Source organism: Sander lucioperca, chromosome 22 (genome assembly GCF_008315115.2).
Source record: "Sander lucioperca isolate FBNREF2018 chromosome 22, SLUC_FBN_1.2, whole genome shotgun sequence".
Taxonomy (NCBI): domain Eukaryota; kingdom Metazoa; phylum Chordata; class Actinopteri; order Perciformes; family Percidae; genus Sander; species Sander lucioperca.
Genome location: NC_050194.1, coordinates 3,099,809 through 3,127,478, shown reverse-complemented (window position 1 = coordinate 3,127,478; position 27,670 = coordinate 3,099,809). Strand labels below are relative to the sequence as shown.

The window sequence follows — 27,670 nt, the reverse complement described above, 5'->3', positions numbered from 1 at the left end:
TTGATGAAAATTAGTTGTTTGTTGCTCATTGTTTACCTTACTACGGTAGGAAAGATGCGTCGTTTGTGATTTAATAACATTTCGCTGCAGATTAATTGATCCCAGAAGTTCGAATCTGTGAATATCTTTCTAACTTTACCGAAGAACTCTGAGCAGTGCTGCTCTGGCTGTCATGAGCCTGCGCGTGTAGTGTGCGCGACTATACGTTTGGTCACTGTTTTCTTTCTTTCATTACAATTTTGGGTCTGTCAGTCACAGTGAAAACCGGGGACATTTCCGGGGAAAGCTCCAGCCGGGGACAGGTCACCGAAACCGGGGACGTCTGGTCACCCTGCAATAAACCCAAGCACATTTTTCTCCCATCTCGGAATGCTGTGTGGACTAGCCAGACATTCCTCCGCTCCGCAGCGGGTGGATGGTCTGGCAAAGCGAGACTAGCATTCTGCCAACCGAATTAGCTTCTTAGCGCTAATGTTAGCTGGTAACTTCAAGGAAAGTTGGGGAAGACGATTTTCTGTACTGCCATATGTAGATGAATGGTGCCAGTGCCCAGAGGTCTGTGTTTACCCGTTGGTAAATCTCTACTGGATGACTCACTTCAGAAGGGTTGAAGCTCAGCAACTTTCCCTCTTTAGCGTTTAGCTTAGCGTCATTCGCCCCAGCTTCACCATAAAAAATCGTAACATCCGGTTTTAGAAAACCAGGATGTGACGGCCAAATTGCTAAACTCAAGGCTTCAAAGTAGCAGTCCAGAAACCAGTGGGGGGGTGATGTCTCTGATGCTACGTCCACCATTTTTCCAGTCTATGGTCAAGAACGTCCGGACGGAACGTCCACAAAAATCCTGGTCAATTTTTATCGGGCTACCACAGAGAGCATTCCTTACTAGCAGCAACTGGTGTTGTTTGGCAGCCTCACTCAACAAGACAACTGAGAAAGAAAAAGTAGATCACTGCCACAGAGTCAGACCTCCCACTGCAGTAGGAAGGCCCTATGTATTATGGAGGACGGCAACACATGGTCTGTTCTTATTTCTTCTCTAAGAAAAACTCCTCAGGGGCACCAGAGTTATGACCAGCTGCCTCACAGCTTTTACCAGACGGTTAGGTTACTGAACAGCATGCACTTTAAATAGCTCAGTGATTATTTAGTATTGTATGATTTTCTTTACTTTTGTTTATTGTCGTTTATTTATATATATATATATATATATATATATATATATATATATATATATATATATATATATATATATGGTTAAGAGGGATGGTACATTTGAATGTACAATTGTACTTTTTAATGTAAATAACAATAAACAAACTTGAACATCATTATAACTACATGGTTGTGTTACTTTGTGACTATCATTGTGCAGAATCTGTTCTTGCACTGACAATTTACAGTGCAATTTTCTGTAATTTCTGCACCTGGTAAAAGACATATCCGGGAATAATTGAAGCATGGCGGTGGAAAACCAGTTTTTTGTTAACATGTCAATGACATCTTCACAATACACTGCTGATATATCTCTTGTAGTGAGCGCAACATATAGTGCCCAGGATGAATAGCCTATAAAAGTGCTGAAAGACCACAGTCACGTAACACAGTGATAGCTGTTAGAAGTGTTGAACGTAATTTACAGGCAACACTTTTGTCTGACTGATCGCAGCAGATATCATCAGTGGCCTATTCAACTGGCTAGCACCCAATCTAGCTCTCACCCTAGGGTCAACAGCTAATGTTCCCCTGAAGCACTGGCTGAGAGAAGCCATTCAGTCAAGAGTCTGAAGCTGACACGCTATACTAGTGAAATTCAAACATCCATTTTTTTTTTTAGTTTAGTTGAAGTCTTTTATGGTTTGACAAGGCCTAGATGTAGAATTATGTGTAGTTTTTGACAATTAAGGGCCATCCGCACCAAAAACAATAATGATGTGAGCAGCCACACTGATAATCAGAATCAGAAAAGGGTTTATTGCCACAATAAGTTTCACTTATGTGGAATTTGCCTTGGTTAATGGTGCATACATAAACAAACAAACAAACATAATTATTAAACATTAATATGACATAAACTAACATTCTGTGAAAATGGGCGCCAAGCACAGCCCCAAAATGCATGTTGGTGAACTGTTACTGCTGTACATTGTGCAAGGAAAGAAAATAACGTCAGCTATAAACGTCTCCTACTCTTCTTTAACAATTCTTTTTTAAAATGACCATTGATTAAGAGGGTGATAGCGTCTTTAAAAAACTGTGTGTTTCCGCAATGTCATCAGCAATTTTGAACGTGACGTGTTAAATGTGATGCACTGTCAATTCTGATAGATTTGATCTGGCTTGATTTGGCTGTCAGTTTTTCTGTCGTTGTAGTTGTTGTGTGGACACCACCATCCACTTGAGTTAGAACGATTTTTTTAACGACATATTTATAGTTATCGTTATAGTTTTCGTTCTTGGTGTGTACAGCCCTTTATTCAAATTCATCATGACCAATGCAACAAGTCATTTTTATATCTTATCATGCCCTCCCTCTGCAGCAACACTGGCATGCGTACTTGAGAATTTCTACAGGTTGCATTATATAATATAATATTGTGTGGTGCAGGATTTCCTCACCTTGACAGTAGAGTGTGGGACTTAGGGTTAGGCAACCCTGGCTATATTAAACAGTGACGCAACCTTAAGGCTATGTTCGACGGTCCGGCCAAAACGCAGGTCTTTCCATTTATTTTGAATGGGGGCAGTGTGTTTAGGCTGCGGTGGGGGTTGCCGCAAGGGGGGACACTCAAAAAAACGCAGCGGGCCTGTGGTGAAAAATTGAGACCGACTCAAATTTTGGAGAATCGCAACCCCACGTCACGCTGCGGTGACCAATCATGTAACCGGCGATCAGACTTGTCAGTGTGTTTTGAGCTATATATGGTTTGAGGTGGTGTGAGAATCCCGTACAGTAAACAGGAAACATCACTGCCTTTATCTCTGCCACAAGAAAGTTTTAAAACACAATGAGGGTAAAAAACGAGACACAAGCATTGAACTGCCCGGGACTTTGTTTAATAGCTGAATGTTTTACTGCAACAACGAAGCACTCCCTATGTCTCGCTCATCTCTTTTCTTTCTCGTTCTCCTGTGAAATGAAGCTGCTTTCAAGTGCGGTTGGAAACATCGAAATCTATAAATGATCTGAACGGAAAATAGTAACTGTGAAATATAAAGCCTACTGGTGCTTTGTTGGGGGGGTTTCTGACATGGAAAAACAAATACAATAAGTTTTCTGCACCTACTATTTATATAGAACACTCAATCTTATATTGTTAAAGCATCAGTTAAACATTTTGGGAGATACAATTTTGTGCTTGCTTGTGAGGAATGGCAGCTCATAGCAGTGTTCACACTAACTGTTTATAAGTAAGTTAGTTCTTGCAATAGGTGATGAGTTAATTACTGTAGTGTCACAGAACAGGGTAGCACTAATAATCCCTGCCACTGTCCTATGCCAAATGTCTGATGCAAAAATACCCAATATGTGATGTCTACAATGTGGCCTATATAGGCAAAGCTACAAACAATAAACTGTGTCAATACCATATTTAATAATTCAGCTGCAGGGGAACATGAAAAGAGTGCACTAGTGAATCACTGAAAACATCTGTTACATCATAACAAAGTCAATGCAATGCAAAATGCATTTTCCATCCAAAGCAGTCTGCCATCTCTATAAATCTTGAATTAGTGGACCGACAAACACATTGCATTTATTAGTTTGAAAAACATATTTAAACCAGCCATTGGCACATATTAAGTGAAATGTCTTGTTTAATATCTTAAAGACAATCGTAACACTAAATCCTCATTTTTGAGTTAGTAAGCTACTTGTAAAGTCACTTTATTACATGATCAATCAATCCTGGTCCCAGTCTATCGTTTATTACAACAAGTTATTTTCTTTTTTCCAGAGAAAATCAAGTAAAGAACCCCGCTCCCCCCCCTAAAAAAAAAGACTTCATAGAGTTAAATGAAAAGAAAAAAAACTTTGCTGAGAGTTCTCGATCACTTTTTGCTGTCATAAGGGCCTTTTCGACCGCAGGGAACAGGGTTTAAATCAAAGGTTAAAGGTGCCTGTATTGTCATTTCTAAGCATACACAGAGAGCAGCCTCTCTACCTTACACTGTAGTAGGGGACGAGGTGGCAGCGGTACTGATGGAGGAAATAGACATTCTGTTGAGGAAGAAAGAAATACAAGTGTTCCCATTTCGGAGGCAAACAAAGGTTGGTACAGCCTTTTGTTATCCCAAAGAAAGGGAGAGGACTGCGTCTAATTTTAGTGTACCTACGAAATACCTATGAGCTTATGCCCTGCTACGTCCTGCAACGTCCTGCTACGCCCGGCAGTGCCCTAATATGCCCTGCCACACCCTGCAGTGCCCTGTTACGCCATGAACTACTACAACTACTATTTCTAGTCATAGTTCCATTATCTTTATTGTGACTATAATTGCCACTGTTCATCACACCCCCGACCGGCACCATCAGACACCGCCTACCAAGAGCCTGGGTCTGTCCGAAGTTTTCCTCACCCCTCGAGGTTTCTGCCTAAACGGAGTTTTTCCTCACCACTAAATGCTTGCTCTTGGGGAAATTACTGGAATTGTTGGGTCTTTGTAAATTATAGAGTGTGGTCTAGACCTACTCTTCTCTAAAGTGTCTAGAGATAACTCTTGTTATGATTTGATACTATAAATACAATTGAATTGAATTGAATTGAAGTTTAGTGACACTAGATGGTGACACTCAGCCGAGCATGTCTGTCAGAGAGCAGAGTGGCCGGCTCAATTTTAGTTGGACCTGCAGACTGCGCATGATATCTTCTATGATTGTTGTGGTGCTGCTCTGGCTGTTAAAGATGCAAGTGTTTCAATGCTGGATTAACTCTCATCGGCTGTGGGCGCCGCGTCACCTCCAGCAGAGGCTGACGATAACCTCTATTTGCATGGTGGCTCTCCTCTCTTGGAGGGAACCCGGTTTACTACACCAGGGTTCACCTAAAGGTGGTGTCCACAGATAACTCCCAGAGGGGTTGGGGGGCTCTGTGTGCCGATGCATTAGCGAGAGGGGTCTGGATGTCGGTCCAAGGCCGGCCTCACATTAATCACCTGGAGCTACTGCCGACGTTCGTAGCTCTGAGGAATTTTGGTCTGGTTCTGACAGGCCAGCATGTTCTGGTCAGAACTGACAACCCAACGGCGGTTTACATGAGCAAACAGAGAGGGACACTCTCGCTTCCCCTGTTGGAGCTGCCTCCCTCCCTGTTGACGTGGTGCAGATTACATTTTCTGTCTCTCCGGGCCACCCATGTTCCGAGCTGCCTTAAGGTCCCATTAGTGCTGCTTTTTGGATGCTTTTATATAGGCCTCAGTGGTCCCCTAATACTGTGTCTAAAGTCTCTTTCCCGAAATTCAGCCATGGTGCAGAATTACAGCCAATAGAGCCAGTCCCACAATGAGCTTTCCTTAGAATGTGCCATTTCTGTGTCTGTAGCTTTAAATGCTGGAGGGTGTGGCCTTGACCAACTGCCACTTTGCTTGTTTGCAAGCCATAATGTTCTTTCTCATGGGCGGGCCAAATTCTCTGGGCGGGCAAAGCAGAGAAAGAGGAGGTAACCTTTTCCCTTATGAGCTCATAAGGAGGAGATTCCAGATCAGCCCATCTGAGCTTTCATTTTCTCAAAGGCAGAGCAGGATACCCAGGGCTCGGTTTACACCTATCGCCATTTCTAGCCACTGGGGGACCATAGGCAGGCTGGGGGAGCTCATATTAATGTTAAAAAACCTCATAAAGTGAAATTTTCATGCCATGGGACCTTTAAGCTGTGGGCAGACTTTCTCTCCAGTGGGGGCCGCTTGTGAGAATGGAGGTTGTACCCATTTGTGGTGGAGCAAATATGGATGTGCTGGCGCATTTGTGCCCCACACGCTCCTGTAAGCATTTCCCCCAGTCGCACTGATATTGCCCATTCTGGAGAGGGTGCGCCAACGGGGTCTGTCCCTCATTCTGGTGACTGGGAATGGCATGGTATGCCGAAATAGTCAGTCTGCTGGCACTAGTCAGTCTGCTGGCAGCAGTGCTTAATTTGTAAAGTGGGAGGTCAGAGCACAGAGGGGGGGTGGATCCAGCAACTCAAAACGAGGATTGGAGGTAACGGAACAAAAAAAAATGACACTGCCTACGTAGCTTCTCTGACTAAAAAAAACCTAAACAATGCTGTGTGTACATCAGGGCAATGTTTATTTTAATTTCAGAACATTGCATCGGTGCGAAATGTAAAAAAAAAAAAAAAAAAAATACACTGCAACAATCGTTTTCACAAGCAGCAATTACTCATCGGACTATTAAATTAACCAAAAAACCCACCGTGGTCTCCACATTTTTGATCGGCAGAAACGTTTTTTACTTGTTTGGGTTCCGACTGGCCAGCGTATTTGAAAAAGTTAAGCAAACTTTGTTGTCTTTTTGACATTTTTCCCCTGAGTGAAATGAGGCTATTAACAGCAGTCTCAACCAGCACAAGCGCTTGTGTCACTTGAAGTTCAGCGCCGCGCTGTTGAAGTGCCTCCCCTCCCTCTGTCCCTCTCCCCCCTCCGTCTCACCCTGAAAATTCACCTCAAAACGCATCGAAAATGCAAACACAAGATTTTTGTGGAACTTCCATGGGGAATAAAGACTAACAAGACAGATAACAACATTGAACACTACACAAACAGTAATTTTTTTTATATTTAGGCGATTCATTTTTCATAGTGACACAGGAAAAATGGTTACGGATCCAATGTCGGAGGTGCCAGAACATGTTCCGGCGTGTTCAGGCTCAAATTAAGCCCTGGCTGGCAGCGAGACCCTGGCAGCTTCCCCTTCGCAGGGATTGTTTGTTTGATACCAATTTGATAGCTCTGGGTCTACACCCAAGTAAGAGACGATGGCACACGGGTAACAGGGGCGCTTTCAATGATTCTAGAAAGCGACGACAATTTCAGCAGCATATCAGAACATGATGGCTGTGATACAGTGATGAGCAAATCATTTTGATCTAGCTGAAGATCAACTTGAGTAAGAGTAAATATTTGTTATGACCATATTAGTAGGAATGTGTGCTGTGTAGTACAAATTCTTAATCATGGGGTTCGGGTATCACACGAAAAATTCATCTTGTCACGGTTCAAGTAATTCATTTGTGTCTTAACTAGTGGCAGGTAAGGGCATCGTTTAGGTGTGTGTGTGACGGCCGTCACTGTTCGTTCAAAACAACAATGGCAGGCGTGATGGACAGATGGTTCATCCAATCACCTGTCAAATATATTTTTAAGTGCATGCCCTTTTCAAACAGTTTCCACTGAGGGCTTCTCAGATGGTTCTGTATAACAAACCATTTGGCACGTTAGGTTATGTGACAAAGACTGACATGGAAAACTAAAGCTGTGCAGGGCAATGGAGACAGCACTCATCTATGTGTTTTTCTGGAGCTTTTTGTGTAATTGCACAGATGTAAAGTCTTGGGTCATGAGTCTGGAACCTGCATTTGTCAAATATGGTGAGGGAATTTAGAAGTGATTCATCCAAAGCTGCTGGGCTTGCTATATAAACAGATGGAAAAGAAGACAAGAGATGGGAGGAGAAACAGCTGATGAAATATGGTTTGGTTGAGAGGAAATGAGGGCAGTGTAGGTCTGAAAGGCACCAACAGGGACCCGGGAAGGATAGAGGTGTACAGAAAACCAAAGTATGCCCAAAACCGAGCCTTGAGGACACACAAGAGCCGAAAGGTTCCATTAACATGAATCATAAAGCCTGTTGAGAGGCTACAAAACACTCTCATTGCTTTGATGACTAGCGGGGAATAAAGCACTTGAAAACAAGAGTGCAATTATACTGCTATTTTCTACCTCTCATTCATCGACTTTTGTTTCCATTGATCAAACTGGGCTGTTAAGGGGAAGGGGTATCAAGCCATAATTTTAATAACAATTTCAATAACTACAATAGACTTTATTTATATAGCACCTTTCAAAACACAGGTACAACGTGATTTACAATAAAAACACATTTAAAACAAGAGGAAAAGATGAACTAAAAGCCAAACACTAAAGGAATAATATAAAACAGAGTAAAACAAACAAAAAAATGTCATGAAACATAAATGAAATCACATTACACAAGAAATTAGTAAAGTTTGATTTAAAAGCTTAGATAAGAAATATATTTTGATTAGAGATGTTGATTAGAGACAAAAACGAATGAATAAAATAAATAAATAGGAATGTGTGTTCAATTGTGTGAAGTGTCCTGAGAGGATGGAACGGATGTTATGTGATGACAGCATGTTGGTGTAACTGTCTTAAAATAATTGTTAAACACGATGTATGGAATGCCTTATGCAGTCCCTCCAGGATTTTGCGGCCTTTTTTTGAGATTGTTGCGGCCCAAAATGCCTGATTTTTCGGGAGCTTTTGTAAAAAGTTGCGATAAAAGTTGCGATGTCTTTTGTATGTTTGTTGCAATGAAAGTTGCAAAAAAAGTTGAGATTTTTATTTTTGTATAGTTCTTTAAAAATAAAAAGGAAACTTGTTTCGGGGAGAATAAAACTACTCTGGGCTGAAATTTCCTATGTAACCTTACATGTTGGTTAAATGTTGGTATAATATGAAAATGGCCGGTGGATTTAAAACAAAAAATAATAATTTATTGAATGAATCAAATCTGAACATATGTGTCAGTGGCTTGTTGATCTTTACATTGTTAGTTAATTTCCTATCCTGGCCTGGGACACACATTCATACGGTTTGATAAAGTACTTATTGGACTTTAACTTATCATTGCACTTACAATAACGAGCATAGCTGTCCTCAATTTAGGTCATCGTGTCATCTCATCTCCGGTTTTTCCTGCATCCACCGTGTGTTTGTGTGTGTGTGTTTGTGTGTGTGCGCGCAAACCGAAAAGTAATTTTTTACTTTTTTTTTTTTTTTTTAATGAAGAGATTTAAAAGACCAGACTGTTGGCAGCGCTGATTTCCTCACAAAGTCTAGGAGCCCTGACTGCAAAGGCTCTATCCACTTTGTGTATTAATCTGGACATTGGAACAAAATGGAAGGATGTCAGGGTGTGGGAAAGGACATTGAGCAACAAGAGAGCAGATAAAAAAAAACTTGGAGGGAGGCCTCTCAGGGCTTTAAAGGTAATCAATAATATCTTGAAATCAATTCTAAAAAGGAACAGGTAGCCATTGTAAGGAAGCCAGAATCGATTGAATGTGATCATTTTTTCCTAGTCCGAGTCAAAATCCTGGCAGCAGCTGGAGGCGATTTTATTTTTAATTGATGCCAGAGAAAAAGGAATTACAGTAATGTAATCGGGAAAGTATGAAGGTGTGGGTAATGGTTTCCAGAGAGGATGGAAGCAGGATTGTAGAGTGCCTGGGTGCAAATGCTCAAGTGTTAGCTTCAGTGGTGGAGGAAGTACTGAATCTCAGTACTTAAGTAAAAGTACAAATAACAAGAGATATATTTACTTTAGTAAAAGTAAAAGTACAACAATGAAAACCCTACTTAAGTAAAAGTTAAAAGTACCAGATTTTAAATGTACTTTAAGTATTAAAAGTACTTGCATGACGATTTATTCTCTTAATGTCTATATTCTAATAATTAAAAAAAACTGTATGGGCTGTGGCATTTCAATTAAGTTAGTTTTAGGTTCATTTAATTGTGCTTACCATCTGTGGCCCAGTTTACATTCTGACATACAATTCTCAGTTGTCTCAATCAGGGTGATGCATGAAGCTCCACTTTGCATTATTTCCCACGGGACAGTGAATGCTGCACACATTTATTTAGCAAGAACACACGGGCTTGGACAACAAGTACGTGGCTTCGCAGCTGAGGAGGACCGGAAGTGTTTTTAAGATAGCTATATGGGTTGTATATTAACCTAATGTGAACGGATGCTTCACATATGACCAAGCAGAGTATCGGGAGCAGCAGCAGTAACAGGAGCAGCGGTAGTACCGGCAGCGGTACGCGCCTGGCCAATAAATACTATTGAAGGGCGGGTCTTGGCGTGGCCATAGTGGGATTCGTGATATTGGATCGGAGCTGGACGGACGCTGCTGAAGGCTTCCCTGCGGACTGCAAACGTGTGACGGTCAGGAAGACGTTTTGGCAGGGGGAAAAACTGATCAGAAAATGTAACGAAAATGTAACGGAACGTTGTAGAAATGTAGTGGAGTAGAAAGTATAGATAATTGCTGCAAAATGTAACGAAGTAAAAGTCAAAAGTATGCACTATTAATTGTACTTAAGTAAAGTACAGATACGTGAAAAATGTACTTAAGTACAGTAACGAAGTATTTGTACTTCGTTACATTCCACCACTGGTTAGCTTCACAAATGCAGGTCTGTTGTTGAGGGAATGGGACATGTAGAGCAGAGAGTAAGCAAGTATATTTTGAAGCGGAATTATTGTCACCAAATGTGGAATAATATTTGCACTCTATTCAATTATTCTCTATTCGGGAAAACCCCTAATATTTACTATACACTCTCAGAAATAAATCCGTAAAATAACACAAAAAGTTCTGGCAGCTCATTACCTGGACTTTGTCCCATAATTAAAAACAGAAATGTCGTGTGTAGCTACAGTAAAAACACAGAACTGTTATTTAAAATTCTCTTGGACAAAGCTGCACAGTTAGTAAACTTCTTTTTTTTCTTTAATTATTTAAAGCTCTTTTTTTAATCTTTTGTCACTTGTTTTGATACTTTTTCCAACACTTTTTATTATGCTTTGACCCTATAACGCTTTCTTAACACTTTCTTTGTGGCACTTTTGACCTCTGCTAATCCAAGTGCTGGTTAATAATTTACGATGATACTGTTGTGAATAACTACATTAAGTTCAAGTTCAAGTTCAATACTTAATTGCCATGTCAACAAAGTTGATTGGAATTTGTCTTGGTACCAATCAGGTTAAAAAAGGCAATACATACACAGGAACATACAAAAGACAATCACATAGACAATCATTCAAACCAGTAAAAAGCTGCAAAGACCCTGTGCTATTGCAACTATATATATATATAAGGTGCATTTGAATAAGGTGCATTTAGTACAGGTTTACTCTGCAAGGTGCCTGAGCATTAAGGAGCCTAATAGTGGCAGGCTACAAAAGCAGGATGTTTTGCCCCTGAGACTTTGAACTTTCTTTCCAGAGGGCAGTAGTTGGAAGAGGGACCTGGCAGGGTGGGAGGGGTCGTCTAGCACTTTCTGCGCTTTATGGCTGGTCCATGTGGCGTTGATAGAGGCTACAGATGGGATGGCATGTCCTATAATTTTGGATGCAGTGTGCACCACCTTCTCCAACTGCTTCCTCTCTGAAGAGGTGGAGTTACCATACCAGACAGCGATGTAGAAGACTAGCACGCTTTCCACTGTGGCTCTGTAAAATTGGAGCATTGCATCCCTAGCTACACCAAACTTCCTGAGCTGGCGCAGAAAGTGAAGCCTCCGGTGGGCTTTGCTTATAATGAGGTTGGTGTTGACTTCCCACTTCAGGGACTGACATATGGTGGCGCCAAGAAATTTAAAACTGGACACTCTCCACTGCCTGGTCATCAATGATCAGAGGGGAGTGAACTAACCTGTTTTTCCTAAAATCTATGATCAATTCTTTTGTTTTCTTAACATTTAAAAATAGGTTGGTCCTCTCACACCATACCTCCAAGGCTGCCACTTCAGATCTGTAGTCTGACTCACAACTGTCACTAAGATTTTAACATTATCAGAATGGGACACACAGTCATTGGTGTAGAGAGAATAGAGCAGAGGAGAGAGGACACACCCCTGTGGGGCCCCAGTGTTGAGAGTAGTGGAATTGGAGAACAGGTTGTCCATTTTAACCACCTGCCTCCTGTCTGATAAAAAGTTTATGATCCAGTGTCAGAGGGATTGATTGATTCCCATCAGCTGGAGTTTACCAAATAATGTAATGGGTGTAATAGTATTAAAAGCAGAACTATAGTCTATGAATACAACTCTTGCATATGTAGCAGGGGCCTCCAGGTGCTGCAGGATGTTGTGAAGGCATAGAGATACAGCATCCTCTACAGACCTGTTAACAGTAGGCAAATTGATGGGTGTCCATCTCAACACTGGCTAACTGTTTGCAGATCTGCCGTTCAAAAACCTTCATTGCAACAGAGGTCAGAGCAACAGGCCTGTAATCATACAAACAACTAACATTTGATTTCTTTGGTACAGGGATGATTATAGCAGATTTAAAACATGCAGGACATTTGCACTCACATAGAGACCAGTTAAAAATATCTGCGAAGACAGAGGCAAGTTGATGGGTACTGCACTTAAGAGTAAAAACAGACACCGTCTCTTTGACTTCATGCTCCTTAACCACAAATGGTGGTTACAGGGTCTGTTCTAAATGCAGGGGCTGTTTCGGGTCAGGGGCTATCAAATCTGTAGTAAAATTCATTAAGCTTATCTGGGAGCTGGGGGGTCTGCATCTTGACCTGTCTGTTTAGTATTGTACCTAGTGATCCTCTGTGGTCCCTGCCATACCCCTCTAGTGTATTTAGCTTTTTAATTTATCTTCTAAGACTATCTCTCTATCTAGCCTTTGCTTTCTTCACAGCACGTTCAAATTCAGATCTAGCAATTCTATATAGATCTTTGTCACCACTTTTAAAAGCACGATTTTTCTCTGTAAATATTTTTTTTTAATCTCTTTGTTGAACCATGGCTTAATATTACTAAAAACAACCACAGACTTTGATGGTATGCATGAGTTCTCTACAAACTACGTTAATAACTATGTTAATGATTACATATGTCGGAGCACAGATCAAGGCCCCATTATGCAATTCAAAATGTAAATAAATAGAAATCATCATTTTATGGACAATTTCTGTTCAAATATACAGCCATACAACTGTTAATACACAGTTATGTCTTAGAGTGTACAGATATGAGAGTGGTATCGACCTTCTCATCTAACTCTGAGCAAGAAAGCCAAAAAGCATCAAACTGTCAGTTGAGAAAGACACAACATGCTGCTTTGTCATTTATAAATCCAACTGTTCACTTTTGTATGTGATGCAGCCTTCAATTTAAACCTGGCTCTACACCCCTGGGCAAATGGAATATTTACCTCCATTACTGTAAAGGAAATGAATAATTGGCTCCTCCATGCACCGAGACAACAACCACAACTCTTTTTTTTGTTCATCAGTGGGTTGGCGGCTTTACAGATTCAACATGATTATCTCTTCATGCTCTGCAGCCTAGCTAGGAAATCACTTTGGTTATGCTTCGAGATGTGCAGTATAATTTCTACCTCTACCTTGGCCTTATTTCTTTCCCTGGCAGAGTTCTGAAATTTGTTGAAACGCCTTAACTCGCAAATGTCACTGTCACTGCCAATTACTTTTTTGCCCATCTGTTTGCTGTTAGTATCTGATCTGTTTTTTTTTTTTTTTGACTGCTTCCTGTTTTTTTTTTTTCTTTGTACTCCTCACTGCTCCCTGTTCTCTACCTTCAGAGCCAGATGGCACCCTGTTGTAAGGGGGAACTACCAGAACACACACACACACACACGTGGCTACAGAGCAGCAGGCAGAGGCGGGGACAGAGCAGCGTCTGACAGGGCACAGAGATACCCGTCTTTCTTTGAGAGGCTTGTAAATAAATTGTGACATGTATATACATTAGATTTTGTATTTAGTTCATACGTATTCAACGTATTATTTTCTGATAAAAATATTTTAAAAGTTTCAGTCTATATGGTAAATAAACAGTTGTACATAAAGTGGTAACATGCTATGGCATGTTATTTAGACTTAAAGCTATAGTGCGTAGTTTCTGCCTCCTCCATGAAGAATTCTAAGGAATGACAACAACACTGTTGGTGCGTCCACATGATGCAAACATTTATAATTGTTATTGCTAATTTCCATCTGTTGTCCCATTGCACTACAATCATTTAAAAGTGTTAATTCCACATAACACTAATAGGGACACCTAGGACAAGCCAGTGCATATCCATTCAGAGAAGCACGATTCTTTTTGAAACTGACCTAAAGCTAATACACTAATATTAGTAGGGATAGCATTCCACTGTTTTGAATAAATAAGGGGTGTTTGAGCTAAACCATAAACAAACAAAATAAAAACTCAATAAGTTTTATTTTTTTCAATATAATTGCAATTGTGGTAACATTTTGAGGTTTTCTTGTCCGGAGCTTGTTTAATGATAAAGTGATTATATTGTTGTGTTTTTTATTTCTAGCTGTTATTTTGGAGCACTGCAGGCAGCCTCTGTGCTGGGGGTGTAACTTTGGGTTCAACATTGGGGGGGTGACATTTTGAGCATATCAAACACTTCATTTTCTGCATTATGGTAAATTTTCTGCAACAATTTTGCCTTTTCTGCATACAGTTATGGTGCAAATGTCTTATTTATGTAAAGGACATTATAATAGTTTTTTTGGGGGGGTTGCACTGGCCAGTTCTGATTATTGGGGGGGTTGTAACCCTCCCCGCCCAATCCCCCTGTAAATGACACCTATGTAGTTGTGCAATAACGCACCGTCTCAAACGCATCGTCTCAAACTCTTAACAGCGTGTTGTGTGCTTGTGAACTTGTGAGTTAATTCTTCCAAGAACAACCAGCAAGAACGTTCTTCCCAATAACACAAGTCCGTTCTCTGCATTCTTGAGATTGAGAAACGTGTGTAGGGAACAGAAAAGAAAGCAGCCCCCGAGTTAAAGACATTTTGTTGTCTCATTCACCCACCCTGACCAACGTCTTTGCTCCGGGCGGGCTACAGTCATAATTACTACGGCTACTACAGGGCTTTGTCAACAACATATGTTTTTTTTTTTTTTTAAAGGACAGTATAGCATAGGAATATCCTTATGTTGAAAAGGGAGAGGATCTTCCCAATTGTTGACAGCGGCACACTGCACATGATCAGGTGGGGAAAATGTGGACGTTGGTTCTCTGCTTTCAGGTGTGAAAAGGCCCTTAGACACAAATGCATGGGAAAATAGGGCCCAGGTTGAAAAGTACAGGATTAGCCTTTAATGTTATTAGTTCCACTTGTGCTTTATCTGCTATGATAAATCAAAATGCGTGCTGAGAAAGAAGCCCATTAATCAGATACATAGACAGTAGGAATGATAAAGAAACAAGAGTTCTCTGCTGCTAGGCTATCAAGATTCATGTTTTAGATTTATTCAGACAGCAAAACAATACATAAAACACTATATGGGCATAGTTTTAAAAAAGAAGAAAATAATTACAGGTTAAGCTAAATAAGCAAAGTTATCAGTGAAATGCTTAATATGAAGATGCTTATCTTGATTTTGAGTTCACTTCGAAGAGTATGAATTTTGTGTAAAAATGATCTTTGATTTGGCTCCTTTTATTCCTAGTTTTATTGTAACCAGTTGATAAAAATGCAATCAATTTATGCCTCAAGGGGAGAGGGATTTTGTGAACCACTGTTTTAAAATGTCATTATATGCTGTAGCTTTAAGCTTTTTCTTCATTGTACATCCCGTCAAGTACACAAAAGAATAAGAACAAGGGTGTCCACATTCTTTTGGCCATATCATGTACTATAAACAAAAATCTGCTAAGGTAATGTCAGCTTCAAAAGACCTACATACAATTACTTTCCACTAGTTATGTAACCGTGAATCCACAAATCTGCAATAACAAGGAAAATGTGCTTCATCCAGAAGAATGTTCCTATTACACTCTACACTGCCTATGTGCTTTGGTTTATAGTTTTCCTTGTTAATCCCTATGCTTCAAAGATTCTCATTGGCTAGAGCTCAGTAGAATGGTGTAACTATGACAGAAATAGAGAGGGGACGAGGAGGACAGTGTTACGCCTTACATCAATAACACCTGGTTAGTGCTGATGGGCATGTAATGATCCTTTGAAGTAGCTTGTTAAGTTGAGAGATGAGAGGACAGCAGGGGCAGGGTGTGAAAGACAGAAAGTAACAAGCCATACAGGTAATAAAAAAGCTAATAATGTTTAGTTATTGGCAGAGAGATGCAGAAATATAAAATAGTTACAGTTGCATTGTTATTCACTCGTGCTGCAGAAACTAAGAAGGTGGGCCGGAGCTTTGATGGGAACTTATTAGGTCACAAATTCTTTCTACCAATAAGGATGACAAAAGTGTCATTTGTCCCGCCCTAACAGGTGCAACAACACTAACATTGGACTCAGGAAGATGGGAAAGAGGGAATTACTGGAATTGTTGGGTCTTTGTAAATTATTGAGTGTGGTCTAGACCTACTCTAGACTAACAGTGAATGAATATTCTTGTGTTTATATGTATATCGTAATAATTATAGTTTCTTATAAAAAAATAAATCCATAACAGTTTAGTTGAAATACACATTTTAGGCATGTTCCCAGGTTTTCACTCAATCCAGTTACCCTAACACATTCCCCCCTATAACAAAATTTGGAACATTACACAAATGACATGTTCAACAGGAAGTACCATCACTTGGATCTTCTTCATGGAAGGCCATCGGAAGACCAAAAGTAAGTTTTCTCATGTTCTTTTCTGTATATTTAATGATATTGTAACTGTGACAGAGAAGGTCCATCCGTCTTGTTACCTACCAACCTCTTAGATGTTATTTATTTTAAAAAATCATCCATCAAAGCCAATGGGCCTATCTGTGGTTTCATCAATAACAAATGTCTTCAGTGATAAAGCATTAAAGGATAACGTGCAACGTGGATTCCCATACTGTCTATGGAGATTCCACATTGCACGGGGTTCGACTAGTCATGACTGGTTTCCAAGATGACTCCCCGCAAGTAAACATGAACGCGACTGTCTTTATAATCTATCTTTTTAATAAACTATCTGTACACTTACAACATTGTCAATGCTTCGTTTCACATTTAGGGACCCTAATTATGCTAACGTTAAAGTGTGGTGATATTTCGAGCCTTTTTAGTGGTATTAAATAGCGATTTAATTTGAGTGTCCCCATGCCCCGAATACTAGCATTTCAAGCTAACCAGCGGTAGCCCCGTTAAAGCTCCAAACTCATTCGATTAGCATGAAAACATGTCCCAGAGAGCGACAGTTAATAACCCCTAGGTTCGTTTTGCGCCGGAATTGTCCTTTAACAAAGAGTAAGAGGCTGTGTGGTACAGTATATACTGTACGATTTGGATTGAGCAGTTAAAAAAACCTGGTCGGTAAACACAATCCAGACCATGGACTGTAAAAAAAAAAAAAAAAAAAAAAAATGGACAGAGCTTCCGGGTCTGAAAAGTGAAGCCAATGCAAAAGTGCGTTAAACCTGCAGTCTATTTAATTTCCAGCATGCAGCCCCTTAACTGGTTGCAAAACCAACCATAAACCATAAACAACACTGGCTTAGACGCTTCATTCTCCCCAGCTACACCCTCTCGTCCAAAAATGGTCATGTAAGGTTTCAAAAAACCAAGTTGTCAATGGCCAAATTCCCAAATTTTAGGCTTTCAATGGGTAACATCACTGCTGCTACCTCCATTATTTTTACAGTCTACCCTCACTTTCCCTTCCCTTCATCCATTCATTTGCCCCCTCATCCCTCCCTCCATTCATCCGTACGCTGATCCACTCATCATCGCCTCCCTCATCCCCTCATCCCCTTGCCCCTCTTACCCTCAATCCTTCATCCCCTCATCCCTCCTACCCTCATCCCGTCGTATTCAATTGGGTGCAAACTTTTCTCATGTCTCATCTAGGTATCGTCTGGGGGGATCCACAATGCGCTTGGGTGACAACTTCTCCGAGACGGAACCCCCACACTGAGTCTCCTACACCCGGTCTTCTATTCATCCTCCCAGACCAGCCTATCACACGACATCCTTCTTCCAACATCCCCCTTCCACTCTTCATTCATCGATTCATCGATCTTCTAACATCTATACAACCCGTTTTTTCATTAAAACTTTAAATGACACATGGTTGTGTCGTGGTCTTTGCTAGTGAATATTTTTTGTCACATACATGTATGCACTTGCATTTACCCCATTCTTTTTGGAGAGTGGGCAGCCCCTATTACAGATTGAACCTAACATAACATACATGTTTTAAGTTGTTGGGAGGATACCGGAGCACCCAGAGAAAACCAAGGTGAACAACAGAAAGACCTTGACCAGGGACCAACCCAGGACCTTCTTGCTGTGAGGCGACAGTGCAGAGCAACCGTGCTGCCACATTGAAATACATCTGTTTTTCTTCCCCTATGTAACACATTGTTTGTGCTTAACAGTACAGAATGTACAGTACAGTATGTGTATTGTTATCGTTCCTCCTATAGGCAGATGCAGTCACCTTGCTACTAGACAGTAAAAACTTATGAAGAATAAACTGCAGGATGACACAGTGCAATGTTTTCACTGTTTCTGCTCAACTATGTGTTCCTTTTCAGTGAAGTGTGCACTGAATGCCTGGGTTCGTTTTCCCCCTTGGTACAGTTCGTTTGGGCAGGTGTGAATGCAGCAATTGCACTCTGATGCACACCAAAAGCAGACCAAAGAAGCGTACCAAGACCTCCTTAAAGAGGTGGTCTCGGTATGCTTACTAACACACTCTGGCGCAGTTCGTAAACTGTAGCAGCTTGCAATGTTTTTCTCAAAGAAATAGACTGCTGTCAAGCTCGGCGTCACTCGCCTTTTAGTGGACAAACCAGCCGCTGTTAAAGTTGGAGACAGACGACAGCAGAGCAGAGTCTCAATGAGCAGAGCAGACGTAATTACGTTGCATGCGAAATAATGTCTGAAAAATTATTTAAATGAAATGAGCTGGTTTGACCATGGCATTTCAAGAAATATGCACTAGTCCACACAGGACCTTCTTCCTGTATTTACTTTCTTGATCTCGCCTGACTAGGGTTGGGTACCGAAACGCGGTGCCAAAAGGGCACCAGTTCCGACGTAAACGGTAGTAACGAGACCAAATAAGAACGAAAATTTCGGTGCCTGACTCTTTTTTTTTCAGAAGCATCGTTGCACGGGATGCTACGTTACTGTTAGCTAGTAGCTGGATTTAACACAATGGTTAAAATGCTGAGAGCTTACGTTAAGCGGTGTAAAGTGTGACTGTATTTCCCTGTAGAGGATTCCAACACTGGGACGTAACAGTCTCCAGCTTCTGTGCCGTTGTCGGAAAAACAACACAGACGGTACGTTACTTGAAACTCGCCTCGTGGTGCATTCAAAGTTATTGTAAAATACCCTTTTCCCATCTGTTCTTTGTTTTTGTCATTTACCAGCAATTTACTGGTGAAATAAGTCATTGTTATAAGTTATTGTTATTACATTATTAATCAATCATTTAATTTTGACCATATGGCCTTAGCAATAAACAAGCCGTTCTTTAAATGTTGCCAACTGTCTTGTTTTTTTGACTGTTTTGTGCTCCTTTTTTATATTTTATATTATATACATTATAAATATATTATATATATATTTTGGTTCAGGCACCGTTTAGGCACCGGCACCGTTTTAATAAGCAGAGTAAACATTCTTCTCCATGTGAAACAAAAACTTAAGTTTACAAACTCATTAACTGATTCGGACCAGACTATCATTGTCATACAGAAGTCGACCATTGGTATGCAAAGTGGTGTTAAGTTTGATTTGCAGCATGACAACACTTGCTAAAAACTACAGATTATAAAAACAAGTTAACCTTAAAAACAACATCATCCAAATGAACAAAATGCTGTCTCAGCCTGTTGTGCAGAATTCGCACAATCACAAAGGTAAAACCATCTTGTTTACTTTAAAACTGCTCCTTTGTGCAAAACTCCTCCCTTTCCCTTTCATACTCGCACGTTTGAAGTTTCATCTGACAGATATGTAATCACAGACGTAATTGCGGGGTGGGAACATTATCAGAAGGAGGGCATGTAAGGTGGAAAGACTGAGCATGAATGTCATTCTTTCCTTTGAAAAGCTCTGAACCGCCTCTTCTGAATAGATGGTGATTGTTAGAGGCTGACCGTGCCTGACAGCAGCTGGATTACATACATGTTGTCCACACCTCTTGTGATAAGAATGGGGCTGTGCTGTAATTACTGTATTGTTAGCAAACTGATGTGTGGGAACATTGTATGTCCCAGACGTCAAGTAAGGTGAAAATGTTTCCCTGACAACAGACACCTGTTGCAAAAAAAAACACTTGGTGACAGCTACTGGATGCTTTTGTTATAAATGCAGCAGTTATTAATAGCTGGGGTTGCCTTTGGGACAATAACAACATTTTCTGGTAATCTTATAGAAAAAGACAAATTCACGTCACTGGTAGCTGCTTAATCAGGGCTTTGGGGTGTAAGTAGCTCAGTCCATAGGGAGTTCGCTTGGGTACCAGAGAGTCACTGGTTCAACTCCCCGGATGGACAGAAGTTCGGAGTGGACGGCTCTTGAGCAAGGAACAGACCCCCCCCCCCAAATATTCGGGGTGCCTGTGCAACAGTCGCAGCCCCCTCACGCTGACATCTCTCCGTTTGTGCATGTGTAGGACCTGAGCGTGTGTGTATTATAGTCCTGTGTGTAGTGTGTTCTAACAACAGAGTGAAAAAATTGTAATTTTCCCACTGGGGATCAATAAAAAGTAAATAAAATAAATAAATAACCTTACATTTAATTGTCAAATACCTATTAAGTGAGACTATTAAACATTTGAAAGAAGAAATAACATTTTCATTACATACTGTCACATACATATTTATTTATTTATTTATTTTATTTATTTAGAGAAACAGGGACAGCGTACAATAAACATTAACCTCAAGAGGAGAGATGCATAGTACCAGGTTTTAGCTCAAGAGCTAATTTTCCCTGGGCAGCACAATGTAGTAAGAATCAAACTCAACCTCATCTAACATAGTACATGTTTTGTTGGTGGGAGGAAACTGGAGCACCCGGAGGAAACCCACGCGAACACAGAGAGAACCACAGAAAGTCCCTGACCCCACCAGGAATCAAACTCAGGACCTCCTGATTCATTGAATTATTGAAACTCCAGAGGAACAGCCGGGAGAAGGGCAGGAATATCAAAAGGGCTGGCAAGCATGGGGTGCATATTTGATCATTTATCAGAATCAGATCTTTTTTTTATCATGTGATTCCCAACCAGGGGTACATGTACACCAGGGGGTAGCCTACTTCTGCTTTTCACAGGGGGTACATGAAAGATTGTGGAGCAGCTCAACTAATGTGAATAATTATGATTTGATTAAAAGAATATATCCACACATCAACATTAGGTCAACTGTTACACCTGAACAATACATGTTGCTGTTATGAGAAAACTAGTCTATATCCACGACGTTCCACTTCCGGGATTGTTCAGGTGCCTGCCATGTCTTTCATTTTGGCCGGATGTCTGTTACCTTCCGCTTTCTTTGTTTTGGCATTTTAAACTCCAGGTCAATTTATGAGGACTATGGTTAACTGCTCTTCAGATCTCTGCATGGTAGTCTAGTTAGCTGTCTGGATTTATCCAGGCAGCTAGCTAGACTATCTGTCCAATCTGAGTTTTCTGTTGCATGACTAAAACAACCTTTGAACGTACACACGTTCCACCAAAACAAGTTTCTTCCTGAGGCTATTTTGCAGAGGCGCCGTTGCACCTTGCGGCATATAGCACTGCCCATGATGATTGTGATAGTTTTAAAGAAATGCCAATAAACCAGAGCACGTTTTTCTCCCATTCAGGAATGCTGTGTGGACTAGCCAGGCCTTCCTTCGCAGCGCTGTGGAGGAAGGTCTGGCAAAGCGAGACTGTGAAAACTAGTAAGCACAGAAGTTTAAGGTAGCTAAAATTATAATGGATAAATCGTTGAAAAATTCAGCTTCACTCCGAGTAGTAGTTGTACGATTGATGACCAAGCCATGACAGTTCAACTGTATGAAAAAAATAACAATATCCACTTTTATATAATGAATAGTGTTATACATTTGGAACATAGATTGGGAATCGATAAAGGGGTATGGAAGTTCATCTTACAGGGCTGTGGGGGTATATTTGACCCAAAAGGTTGGGAACCTTTTTTCTTGCGAGAAAATAGACCCTGGGCGCCTCTCTCTAAAAAGTTCCCCACGAGAAATTGGTCGCCTAAATGGAGCATGGCACCTTTAATGCCTCAGTCAAAAAAAAAAAACATTCCCTTTGCTGAGGAATTTCTGTTCTCTGATGCTATTTTGTATGCCTCCTTCATCTTGGTTGCCCAGTTCTGTGTAAAAGCTTGTCTTTGTCTCCAGTTCTGTTTCAGGTCAAAGAGAAGGTCAATCGACATTCGTGGGGGTCTTCCACAGAGAAAAGATAGTAAGTGTTCCGTGGCTTCATGTCTTGTACAGTTGTACTCATTGACAATGTGAGGCAGTTGATCTTTCCGTTCTGACCACTTCTGACCGTTCTGTCCAGCCAGTTGTTGGAGTCGCTGAAATAAGTTATTTTCGTACTCCCATCCCTGATCATGGTGCAGCTTCTCAGGATAGCCAAAGCAAGGAATTGTGGTGTTTCAACCTTAGCGCTAGGTGGCGCTTTGTGCATTGAATCCAGTTCAGAGTAGAAGTGAATGTACTAGAAGAGAGAAGAAGTAGAGTTGTTGTTCAGTTACACACATGTATGCCGGCATGCTACCTGTTCTCGAAGTCAAGACAGAGTCGTTATTGTTACGACACAACAGGAATTAAGTTTTGGAATATCCTCTCAGTTGCAGTCTTGCCTGACCTATTCTTTGTGGGGTATACCTGAGCAAAATGGGTAAAATTGTCTCCCAGAACAAGTATATCTTCAAAGCCGCCTTTACTAGCCTCAAGATGGAGATACTCAACTGAGACAAGCTCAGAGGGTACACATGCAATGTGATTGATTCCATTGGTGTTTTCTCCGGAACACAGAGTCGCTTCTGCTTTACGCATGTGTACTGCCTTATCACATCACGGCTATACGTCAACCTGTCAATCAGGACTGAGGCTTAGCAATGCTAACCATGGCACTGTGTACATTAAGAATAGCATTGAACTTGTTTTTGGGGTGTTTTCATCTTAAAACTTTGACCCTCTCACTGTGTGTTTTCACTTCATGAAAGTTGATTAGAGCAAATTTAAAAAAATGTGTTCAGCGTTCGGTAGCACCTTGCTAACCTGACTGCCAGGTGGATTTGCTCGGCATATCCATCTGGGAACTTTCCGTTGGAGAACTATTGGGAAGGGGCGAAAATACTGGTTAGCTGATTGGATAAACCATCTGTCTATCACCACCTATGTTGGTGATAGACGGGCCAAATCAACCAATCAGATCAACGATATATCAAACTCTTGCCGAAACCAGTCGGGAGAAGAGCAAAAACATCTTTTCCTCCGAGAAAAGCCTGCAGTTGCTCTTCTTCAATGAAGGAATACTTTCCAATTTGGATAAAACTTGCGCGATAGCTACGCTCATCTCATCCGTGGAAGCCGCCATGTTGTTTAGACTGAACAGTCGCTTCTCGTTGCCTCACACCTAAACTAGAGATGTTCCGATACTGCCTCAAACGCTGGTAACGGTATCGGGAAGTACTGGAGTTTATGCACCGATCCGATACCACGTAATAAAGCCCTAAAGAAAATCTACATTAAAGTAGTTTATGTTCTTTTTCTGTTATAACTGACTGTCAAACTGCATAATAAAAGAAAGTTCTGTGGCATTCATTGTTTGTGTTTGTTCATGTTTCACAAAGAATTTAACCTGAGCCAGACCGTACCACAAAGATAGAAATAATATCACATCCATACAGGGATAGTAGTATACAGTTGTTAAAACATAATAAACTATATGACACACTGGTATCGGATCGGTACTCGGTATCAGCCGATACGCAAGTTCAGGTATCGGAATCGGTATCGGGAAGCAAAAAATGGTATCAGGCCATCTCTAACCTAAATCCGCTTCAAAACCAACGCTGATTGGTCGGTCGTTTGGCAAACGGCTCCAAATTTTCTTTGTCTCAAGATGCCAGACTGATCTGCGAGTAGAAAACTGGAGCTTGCGAGAGGATGGTCTCACGAGGCTAGCACCTTGCCAACCAAGGCTATCTAGGTAGTGCTAGCTAGTAACTTCAGGGAAAGTCTGTTGATTTTCAACCAGTGGTTTGTACTGTAGGACATGCAGATGGACGGTGCCCGTGCACAGAGGTCCCCGTTTATCCGCCAGCCGAACCCTGCTGGATGACTTGTGCCAGCCGATTGAAAATCGGTGACCTTCACTCTTCAGCATTTAGCTTAACGGTGCACCAATAAAACCATTTATGACACGTCACACATTATCCTCCCCAGAACATTCTTGTCCAAATATGGTCACTTTTTGCTTCAAAATTCAATTTGACAATGGCCAAAATCAGAGCTCCTGGTTAAAACGGCAGTCCACAAATCAAATGGGTAACATCACTGATACTACGTCCATTATTTTCACAGTCTATGGTCACAACTTCTCTGGTCATGGTGGTGGGCCTAGTTGTCATGGCAGTGTCTCTGTCCATTGCTGGTATACCAGAGTGTCCATGGTGGGTGTGCTTGTGTTCGTGGCTGCATCACCAGGCTGAGTTAGACTGATGTCCTCCAGTGGTGTGGATGTTGAGTCTCCACCCTGTATAGGTGAAGCACAGCCCTGTGCTGAAGGTGTACTGTCTTTGTCTGTCAAAAACTCATCAACGGCATCACTGAGGAAAAGCAGGCGAGACACACCTTCTTCCTCCAAGCTCCTCAGTATCTCAAGTCTCAAGTCAAGTCAATGATGAGGTCATACAGTTCAGGTTCAATCAAGCTGGAAGTGTGACCAGGCTGTTCTCCTTGGTCATAAAGTTCAGATTCAATCAAGCAACAAACATCAAATGCACATACTAGTGTTAGTTGCTGATTTGCATTCAAAGCGAGTTGTATCTTTAGCAGATTTCCGATTAGCAGCCCCAGTGTACTCAAAGTAGCCATCTCCACTGGATTCCTTGTGCCTTGGAACTCTGGACGACACACAAAGTTGGCAGCCTTCCCTAATGCTCTGGTAAAATGATCTCACGGTTGCAGTTCTGGCCTCTTCAGACAGGTGGCACTAATCTTTCAGCAAAACACGCTCTTTTGAGCAATTGAGAAAGGAGAACAAGAAAATAAAGTTGCCAGCCATACACAGATTTATTCTGGCATGCGCATGACCAGCGCCTGAGCTTAATACTTTTCTCATTGCCCATGCTGATGGTGCCACCTGCTGTTCAGATGATGTATAGTTTTTAGAAGAAATAAAGGATTTTAAGATAAATAATCAAAAGCAATATAAAAAGCTGTACCCTTGTAAATTAAGAACCACATTCTCAAAAAATAAGGGGGTGTCTATTGTAGTGATTTCCAAGCAGGGGTACTTCTCCCGTTGTCAGGTGGTATATGTAAAGATTGTAGCATAATATTAACATTAAGTCAATGTAACACCTGAACACTACATGTTGCAGTTATGTAAGAGTGTGTGAAAACTAGATAGCAAGCCAGCACAGAATGTTTGCTAAAAGTAATTGATAAATGGTACAATGACTAAACAGTTAGCTAAACATTGGCGTATAGTGTAGCTCTGCAGCACGTCCACGAGCGCAGCCGCGTGCCTAGCCATCAGCGGTTTGCGGTTGATACATAAAAATAGGGGAGGATGATTCCTCTCAAATTTATAACATATTCAATTTAACTTGGAACTATGTCACATTACAAAAGCTAAATATGTCCTAATTTCTATTTTACTGATACATTAACATCTACCGTGACAATGACTTGCGATATTTGACTCAAAAATAGGTTACAGCATTCAGCTTTAATATACTTTATTTAATCATTGTTACAAATGTAAATCTGGTTGTGTGAGCATGGGTACTGTAGCCAACGGCCAATTAAAATACATCCAAATGTGTCAAAATGTGATTAGCATTTTCATTGTGAATTAATCTGGCAGCAGATGTCAAATTTTTGATAAGTCAGTTAGAGTGGAACAAATCAATTAATGGCGCTCTGTCAAAACATGTCGGCCATAACTTTAGTCATAATAAAGTAACTGTGTAATTTGACCTTTAAATGTAAAGCACAGTAGTGCCAGTGTGTGCACAGACAGCATGTGAAAATAGACACTTATTCAACTATATGTCCTTTCCGCTCTATACACACACACACACGCAATTTTAATGAATGCTGAACCTTAATTAGCAATTAGTGACTTAATCTGTAGCTATCCTATGGTATTAGCTGGTATTATCTGTGTGTTGGAGAGGTCACCAGCTCTTCGTTCATCTGACATATATTCATTGTCAGATTCTTATAACTGCATGTTAATTTGTGTAGAGTGTTGGGCTTTTTATCAACCTAAAACAGCTTCAGTCTAGTCATGACTGGAAGATAATATGTGCTGGTCTCTTAAGTATCTTCTGAAGGTCAGAAACGAGAGGAGAAAATTAAGAAGGCAGTGACAGCGAGGACCTTGGTTTAGGACCCCAAATTCAACTATTGAGAGGCCAAGCTGGAGAAGCTGATTGTCCATTTTTTGGCTGCACTCTGGGTTATTAGAAAAGCTGGCAATATCTGTGCTGAAATGATTTAAATGAACATTCCAACATTTTGGAAGATACATTGTTTTACGATGTTTGTCTAGTAACAAGATGGTTTCACCAGCTTACAACAAAGAGTCGCAAAGCAACAAAAAAAAACAAAAAAGAAAATTCCTGTTCCAGACTCCCAAGTGAGGTAACGGAGGGGAAGGTAATGGAGAAGAGATAAGAAAAAGAAACACATTTTAAAATGCTCATATTATGCTCGTTTTCAGGTTCATAATTGTATTTAGAGGTTGTACCAGGATAGATTTACATGGTTTAATTTTCAAAAAACACCATATTTTTGTTGTACTGCACATTGCTGCAGCTCCTCTTTTCACCCTGTGTGTTGAGCTCTCTGTTTTAGCTACAGAGTGAGACATCACACTTCTGTTCCATCTTCGTTGGGAGTCGCACATGCGCAGTAGCTAGGTAAGGACTACTAGCCAGTCAGAAGCAGAGTATGAGGGCGTGCCACGCTAGCAGCTAGGCAAGCATTATAACGTGTGTTACAAAGTGACGCACGTCCGTCACGTAAGTAAAGGCTGGACTACAATTAAAGCTTAGATCGGGCCCAAAAAATCAAGCCCGACCCTACCCGAGCCCGTGCACGTTGTGTTCAAGCCCAGCCCGACACATTAACTGTAATTATGAGCCCGAGCCCGATTTAAACCCGACAATTTTTTAATACATGGGCCGTTATAACTGACGTTCTCAACTACAATTTCGAGTTGTTTGAACAGAGGCGCCGCATAGGGGGGAAAGGTTAGAACAATTCCAAGGGCCCATGACTGACAGGGCCCCCAAAAAATAGGTAAAAACTAATATAAAATGATTAAACCATCATCATTCAGTATATATATTTCAAATATAATAATCAAATTAATGATCTCTTTGTTTTTACTTGTTTTTGGCAGTAAAAGTTAAATATCCCCATTGACCAAAAAGTAAACATCCATATTAACCAAC

The 27,670-nt window shown here is 40.8% G+C and overlaps 1 long non-coding RNA gene across 1 annotated transcript; it reads left to right on the top strand.

Annotated features, from left to right (window-relative positions):
• Nucleotides 1-12,390: 12,390 nt before the first annotated feature.
• LOC116056515 lies at nt 12,391-16,306 on the top strand. The gene is made up of 3 exons (XR_004106593.1): nt 12,391-12,401; nt 13,038-13,039; nt 16,225-16,306. It is a non-coding gene; the product is annotated as an uncharacterized LOC116056515 (long non-coding RNA).
• Nucleotides 16,307-27,670: the final 11,364 nt, after the last annotated feature.